Source organism: Psammomys obesus, unplaced genomic scaffold (assembly GCF_907164565.1).
Source record: "Psammomys obesus unplaced genomic scaffold, mPsaObe1.curated_primary_1811, whole genome shotgun sequence".
Classification (NCBI taxonomy): domain Eukaryota; kingdom Metazoa; phylum Chordata; class Mammalia; order Rodentia; family Muridae; genus Psammomys; species Psammomys obesus.
In genome coordinates, this window is record NW_026596064.1 from 3,351,865 (window position 1) to 3,360,523 (window position 8,659).

Genomic DNA, 8,659 nt, shown 5'->3' on the forward strand with positions numbered 1-8,659 from the left:
ATATACAGTAATGTTTAATGTGACTGAATTCTCTCTCTCTTTCATTAGTTTTTTTGTGACAGGGTCTCTCTTCACTGGCCTGAAACTTGCTGTGTATCTTTGGGTGGCATTAATTCAGTCTCTGCCTCCTGAGTGTTGGGATTAAAGGTGAGTGTCATCATGCCCAGCACCAGTGGATTCTTGAAATGATTGAAATGGTAATGCTTATATATATATGTATATATATATGTATATTTTACAATAATAACTATCGTAATGATATATTTTTCATATATATTTGATTAAAAGTTTTAAATATAAAAGTTGTAAAGGGCTCTCTCTTCTCTCACTCTCTCTTCCTTGTTTTTACATTTCTTCTCTCCTTTTCTTCTCCCCTCACTCTTTTCTCTCTCTGTGTGTATTTTTCTCTTTCTTTCTCTCACTCTCCCCCTTCTTGGTAGCCAAGAGCTGCTTTCAATAAATCTGCATTTATATGCTTTTAAAAAAAGATATAAAGGATAGTATAACTGTTTCCTTTGCATATATTATAAATTTTCTAAATTTAACATTTATTACATCAAATATGGCACAGTTTTAACATTATATATCTGTACATATGCTGTAGTTAATTATTTAATTATATTTATTATAGTTATCATGTTTATTAATATTTATTACATATATTATACTTGAGTAGATTAATAATTAATGTCATCTTTGTCTACCCTTTTCTTTCTTTCATCCTTCCTTTCTTTCTCCTTTTCTTTCTATTCCTCTTTCTTTCTTTCTCTTTTTTTCTTGTTCTTCTTGTTCTTCCTTTCTGAATTCAGGTTGGTCGTGTACTCAGCGATCTGCCTGCCTCAGTCTCCGGCTTCTGAGTGCTGGGATCAAAGGTGTGCACCACCACACCAGGGTTCAAAATTTTCTAATCCTCCAAATTTTCATTTATCCCAGCCAATATTCAGTTGAGAAGTGTGTTTTGGGGAATAGAGAGGTGGCTCAGTGGTTAAGATCACTGGCTGCTCATGTGGAGGACAGGAGTTCGATTCCCAGCACCCACTTGGTGACTCACAACCACCTGTAATCCTAGTTTCTGGCCTCCTCAGTCACCAACATGTATGTAGTGTACAGACGTACAGTCAAGCAAAACACCTGCATATATATAATTTCTAAAAACCCTAAAACGTATGCTTTGCTATATTGTGTTTGCATCATCGAATCTGAAGCAGCGTGACGGTTTGGATCATGAACATCCCTTGAACACCTCTGATGCCAGCTGGAAGTTGTTGGAAACTGTTTCCTGTAGTGACTGGCTGTCTCACCACAGGTCAAAAGCAAAGTAGAAAAGCTACCATGGACCAAAAGCCTCTAAACCTGGGAGCTCAATCAAGGCTTTCTCATTACAAGCTCATTGTTTATCACAGTAACTGAAAATAGGTTAACCCTGATGCTTTCCTCCCACGTGATATGAAGCTTTGAGGTCATCAGGCCAAATGTGGGGAGCCTCATAGTCTAGATTTACCTTTTTAAATTGTTGTTTATAGAGTCACTTCATCCCCTTTCCTTCTTATGAAATGGAAGCTTTATGAAGGGCTTGGTTGCCAAGTTCATCTCATATCGTTATACAGCATATCATATCATAACATATAATCATATCACCATATCATATCATCACATCATACCATATAATCATAGCATTATATCATACCATACCATCATATCATCATCATATCATACCATATTATACCATACCATATCATATCACATCACAACACATCATATCACACCACACCACATCATATCATACCATCATATCGTCATATCATATCAAGGGAGATTGCAATTCTCAGCTGCCCAATAGTCAATGATGCCAAATTTAGTCATGGAGCTAAGGTGGAGACACGTGGATCTTTCTACAGTGAGCATGCATTCTTTTTTTGTCTCAATTTATAAGCAATGGTTTTGACATCCACTGATGATTTGTGCCAGAGTGACATGTTTCCTAGGGGTTGAGATACCATTTTAGACCTACTATATTGTCATGAAACTTAAATGTTGATGGTACCAGGGGGTTAATGAAGGTATAAAAACTGTACGGACCTTTACCCACTCCTGGTATTATGAATTGCTCAATGCCATTGGAAATCAACTTGTTACTTATAGCACTGAAGAAAGTTCATTTTATAATCCCTCCTCTCTCTCATGCTTAAGAAAAATTCACACAGTCATGCAAAGAGCTCTTTGTTTGTTTGTTTGTTTGTTTGTTTGTTTTTCAAGACAGTTTTTCTGTGTAGCCTTGGCTGTCCTGAACTTTCTTTATAGACCAGCCTGGCCTCGAACTCAGAGATCCACCTGCCACTGCCTCCAGAGGACTAAAGGTATATGCTACCACTGCCTGGCTCATGCAGAGAGCTTTACACGGAATGACAGATGTAAGAATTTTTATAGAAGTCATGTTGTGGAAAAGCAAAATTTGGACGAATTCAACATACACATAAAATGTTCTATGAATAAAATTTACAGACAAATAATATAATACTATAAAAGAGTGATTTTGGATGACCTAAGGCTATAGGAACATTCAGTGAATCTTAGAGTCATTACATATGCATGCACGTTTTAGGGGAAAACATGCATACATTTTGATTAAACATGGTAGAATTAATGCACATATTCCTGCTTTTTTTTTTTCTACAGACTCCACTAAAACAACAGCAGCATTTAAAAGGAAATAAAAGAGCACATAATCTGTACAAAATGAATGATACAGATTTAGCAGTTGGGCTGGTGGCGTATACCTGTGATGTCAGCATGTGAAAAATCTTAGGAAGGAAGGCCGCCTTGAGTTTGAAGTCAGCCTGGGTCATTTAGCAAAATTCTGTTGAAAAACAAAAACAAAACAAAACAAAAATAATAGTTTATCAGGCTGAAAAAGTTAATTTTAAACTGGTAGGGTGTCGGGAGCCGCTCCCGCCACTACAAGGTGGCGCCGGTCTCCTGCTTCCTGGTTCTTCTTGCCAGCATTGCTTTGGCGGGAGCGGTTCCCGCCAAAGGCTTTGCGATCTGCGCATGTGCCACCTTATGCTAATGTAGGCTTATGTGGTCCTCCAATTAGGGATCATATGCTAATCAGGTTTTGTGTGGAGCACCAATCACAGACGAACACGTCGCCTTGACTGGCTATTTAAGCAGAGCACAACCCGGGGTCTGGGTCCTTCCTTCACCATCTGCTAAAAGAGCTGTAACAATAAAGTTGTTGCTGGACACTCCTCGGTTGCCGCGTCATCCTTATCGGCGAAGGCTGCGCGCGACAGTAGGGCAAATGCAAATAAACAACAAGTTTTCTAAACCATTCTAGGAGTTGGGGAACTGGTGGTTCCCAAAACTTTTTGAAATAGGAATAAATATGGACTTTAAAAAAAAAGTTAGTTGCCAGGTAGTGGTGGCCCAGACCTTTAATCCCAGCACTCGGGAGGCAGAAACAGGCAAATCTCTGAGTTTGAGGCCATCCTGGTCTACAGAGCCAGTTGTTATTCCCAGGTCTCGCATATGCCAAAGACCACCAAGGAGACGATTCCTATGCAAATGCAGTAGAGTCTTTATTACAAGCTGGAGCTCAGGTCCACACTGTCACTGACAAAGCAGTTCTCAAGTGTAGAGCCCTCAGCTCAGGGCAGGAGGGTTTTTACTGGGGTTTGAGCAAGGATCAGGAAATTACAGGAAAATACAGTAGTTCTATGATTGATTGACGTTTAGCAAATACAGGGTGATAAAACCTGATTGATTGTATTCAGAGGGCCAAACCGTAATTGTTTTACTCAACCTATTGTAAAGTACACCTGAGTAAATGGCAGGTATTCACCAATTAGCTGTTGCTATGGGTGATGGCTGTCTTTTACCAGACGTGAGTGGTCGAAGCATATTTTTGTGCTATTTTTCTCCAGGCTATTTCTTGGGTAAGGGATTTTATTGTCTTATTCCTGGAATTGGTGACCAATGGACTAGTTCCTGGGACTGATGACTTTTGGGGGGGGGGGGGGGCGTCAGGCCTGGCCCTGTCAGTTCCAGGACAGCCTGGGCTACACAGAGAAACCCTGTCTCGAAAAACGAACAAACATTTAGTTTCAACTCTACTCTAAATCACAAAGCAGGATCATAGTTCTGGCACAAGACTGAGGGAGCTAGACAGAAGTCAGGTGTAGGAGTAGAAAAGTATGAGTGAGACACTTATATAACAAAGGTCCAGGTGCCTGAGAAAGTAGTTCATTAGTCAGCAACAAGCATGCCCCTATACGGGGCCTCCTGTGTGGAGGGCAAAAAAAAAAAAAAAAAAAAATTAAACATACTTGAAATCTGGAGAGGAAAAACTGGTCTAGTGGGTTCGTGGGGGTGGGGCCGGGAAGGGACACTGAGTTGCAAGTATGAAACAAGATTTCTTTCAGAGTTGAAGTTGTAGGTGTTATCCATGCCCCTCTTCCTTCAAGGTTGCCCTGTTGAGAAGCATTCTCCAAGAATCAGGCTGTACAGCGGCGGTCACCCACCTTCCTAATGCTGTGGCTCTTTAATACAGTTCCTCATGTTGTGGAGACCCCAACCATACAGTTATTTCACTGCTACTTCATCACTGTCATTGTGCTGCTATTATGAGTTGTAGACATCTGATATGCTGGATATCTGACATACGACCGCGATGAAAGAGTCATGTGACACACAGGTTGAGACCACTGCTCTGAAGCCTTGTGGTTAGGAGTAATGATAGTGACCATTTCTCCCCATGCTCAAGGAGGGCCCAGAGAGAAAAACAAATCAAGAAAGAATGTTTTTGGATACAATAAAAGTCAAGTCAAGCACAAGTGCAAGGGCCATTGTTGCTGTAAGAAGCAACAAGGGTATGAGATGGATCCTCAAAAAGCAGGATAGAGGCTCTGGAGAGATGGCTCAGTGGTTAAGAGCACTGGCTGCTCGTCCAGAGGACAGAGGTTCAATTCCTAGCACACACATTGTAGCCCACAGGTGTCTGTAAATATATATATATATATATATATATATATATATATATATATATATTTATTTATTTATGAGAGAACTGGGGCGTGGTATAATCCCAGCACTGAGAGGGTGAGGTAGGAAGATCTGAGTTCACAGCTATCCTGGATTACAGGGAGAAATTATCTTAGAAGAGTGATAACAACAAAATAAAAGCATACAGACTTGTGAAGGCTGTTTTTGGGTGCCTTGGCTAGCAAGCCTGCCTGATGCAAGGTCTCAACTTGAGCAATATCTAGAGGACTTCTCTTCCTCCAACCTCTTTGATCTCCTCTTCCTCTCCTCCCATCTCCCCTCTGCTCCTCTTCCTCTGTTCCTCTTCCTTCCCCCTCCCTATCCCCTTCTTTCTTTCTCTTCCTTTCCTCCCATCTCCCCCACCTCTTCCTTTTCTTTAGATTAAGAGGAATTTCTTTTTTTTTTTGTTTTGAGATTATAATATAATTAAATCACATCCTTGTTTTTATTTCCTCCCTTCAAACCCTCCCATATGCCTTTCCTTGCTTTCTTTCAAATTCATGAATTTTTCATTCATTATTGTTACATGCGTATATGTGTATAGATATATATTACTAAATACAGCCTGTATAGTGTTACTTTGTATATTTCCCAGGCTGACTGGTATTGAATAACTAGTTTTTGTGCTCTTCCTTGGGGGAGACTATTCCTCCTACTCTCAGAATTCTTTAGTTGTCTGTAGTTCTTTGTGTAAGGTTGAGGCCTCATTGATTTTTCCCATCCAAGTCAGTATGTCTGTTGCTGTTGTCCTTGTTCCGCTCATGTTTGGGCAGTCATGTTGGTGAGACTTTATGGTGTAACTTCTAGTATTACTAGGATACACAATTGCACAGAAATCTCCGTGATCTTCTGGCTTTTACAATCTTTCCGACCTCTCTTCTGCGAAGGTCCATGAAAACTAGGTGTAAGAATTATTTTGTAGATGCATTCGCTGGGACTAGGCTCCAAACTCTATATTTGGTTGGTTGTCAGTTTCTGTTGCAAAGAGAAGTTTCTTTGATGAAGGGTGAGTACTACACTTATCTGTGGATATGCCTGAGTTTGGTTTTTATTGCTGTGAAGAGACACCATGACCAAGGCGACTCTTATAAAGGAAAAGATTTAATTGGGGATGGCTTACAGTTTCAGAGGTTCAGTCTGTTGCAACATCCAGGCAGACATGGTGCTGGAGAAGGAGCTGAGAGTCCTACATCTTGATCCACAGGCAGCAGAAGGGACTGTGTGTCATGCTGAGCATGGATTGAACATAGGAGACCTCAAAGCCTCGCCCCACATCGACATACTTCCTCCAACAAAGTCTCACCTCCTAATAGTGTCTCCTCCTTATGTGTCAAGCATTCAAACACATGAGTCTATGAGGTCCATACCCATTCAAACCAACACAAGGTATAAGGACAGATGTTTAGGATGTAGTTACAGGTTATGCTGGGTTAGTGAAGTGATAGCTACAGCCTTTTCTCCAAGATTCATGACTTCACTAGCTCTAGGTTTCCAGTTTCAGGCATGATTTCCTTTTGGTTGAGTGAGTCTTAAGTGCAATTAAAAAAACTGTTGGTTACTGCCAAGGTATGTGTACCACTATTCTACCTGGAGGGTTATTGTGCCAAGCTGGTCATTGTTGGGGTTCATAGGCATCAAAGCTGGGTAGAGCTGTTTTTTCCCCTCCTTTAGAAACGTGTATGACAGCTTCTGGTATCATGAGAGTTGGTCCTCATGGAGGTGGCTTTTGAATGAGTTCCAGCTCAGGGGCCTCTGGGCCTTGTGTCTGAAGTATATGGTGTCCTCAGCAATAGGGACTTACCTTCCACCTCCCTGGGGAACTAAGGGCAATCCCAATGGCCTGTAATGTTTTGGGAGTCTCTTGGACAACCCTGACCAGCAACTTAAAAGAAGGTTCATTATGTTTGGTGTTGAGGTTTTTATTAGATGGTCTTTGGCTCTTGGAGGGAACATTGTCAGCCCAGTTGAGGAATTTTTATTTAAATTGTATATATATATTTATTAAAATATTTATGTTATTTTTTTTTAGGTAGCTTGTTAGTAGTATGATTCTTTAAGACATTCTTACTGTTATTTTACCCTCTTTCTTTTATCTCCTTCTCCTCTCCCAAATTAGCACCTCTCCTCCCCCCCCTTATTTCCTCAGTCAGATAACTTGCACCCTGCTACTCTCTTCTGTAGCTCACTCCCCTTCCACTAATGGTCCCTTTTACTTTTCTGGTTTCTGCAATTATTTCAGGATACGTGCTCACATCTGAAGGCTTGGAGTTAAGAACCTCGGATGACAGAGGGAACCACAAACATGTTATCAAACCATATCTACATGCTGCCTTCAACATGTATGGCATATTTGTTTTCTTTAAGGTTGATTTATCTATTATCAGCTCCTTTTAGCAAGTATCACCATATGCACATACATTATTCTTGGTCAAGGGAAGACTGCATCACTTAAGATTAAAGCTAGACATTTAACTTAGTTTGTAAAAGCTGAGTACATGGGAAATCCAAGGCATTGTAGGATTGGACACATTGTTGTATTAAGGCAAGTTAAGTGTAAACAGGTTGAGTAGATAGTATGATAGCATATTGAATGCATCATATTAAATTGTCTCAGGGCATATTATTAACTTGGCTACTGTTATGGGTTCAGGAAGAGGTGCACACTCAGTACTCTAACACCAGACTCAGACTGATGGAAGTTTATTGAAAAACTGACTGGTCAGGGACACAACCTGTATTTGGGAACCAGGCACATATTCGGGAACCAGGCATGTATTTGGGAACCAGACTATAATGCTGGTCTGCTTCTAAGGCAGGTTTTTATAAGAAAAAAAAAAAAAAACGTAGCCAGGTAACAACCAGATATAGGAAGCTAGGGGTAGGGAGCAACATTGCACCATTTTGATTAGGTCAACATAAGAACAGATTTTGTTTTGAGAACATTGTACTTTCCAGTTCCCCATAGTTCTGGAGGAAAGGAACATAGTAGGGTATTGTAGTTTTGTTTAAGTAGAACATACATCATTAATTTAAGCAGAACACTCAACAAGTATTAAATTATAAGTAAATGGCTATTCAAGTTGTCATGCAAGCAGAGTCTGGGAACCTGAACTTAATTTCCCCTTATAAAAATGGATAACATGGATAAAAATGGAGACCTAAAAATGAAATGGCTTCTGTTACACTGAAGACGAAAACAGGTATCAACCGAGGGTGCTAACAGAGGAGCTACAGGCATGCTAAGAACTAAAGTAGGTTCCAGCAGAGGGGCTGTAGAGTTTAAGCAGGTTACAAGGGGTTGTCTTAGTTTGAATTTCTGTTGCTGCAACAGAACACCGTTTGACCAAAAGCAATCTGGGGAGGAAAGGGTTTATTTCAGCTTACATTTCTCAAAGGCGGTGCAGGAAGCTAAGGGAGGAACCTGAAGGCAGGAACTGAAGCAGGGGCCTTTGGAGGGGTGCTGCTGGCTGGTTTGTTGCTGGTGTCTTGCTCAACCTGCCTTCTTAAAAAGTCTAGGACCACCTACCCAGGAGTGGTGTGGCCCCCAGTGAACTGGGCCTTCCCACATCAATTAATAATAATAATAATAATAATAATAATAATAATAATAATAATAATA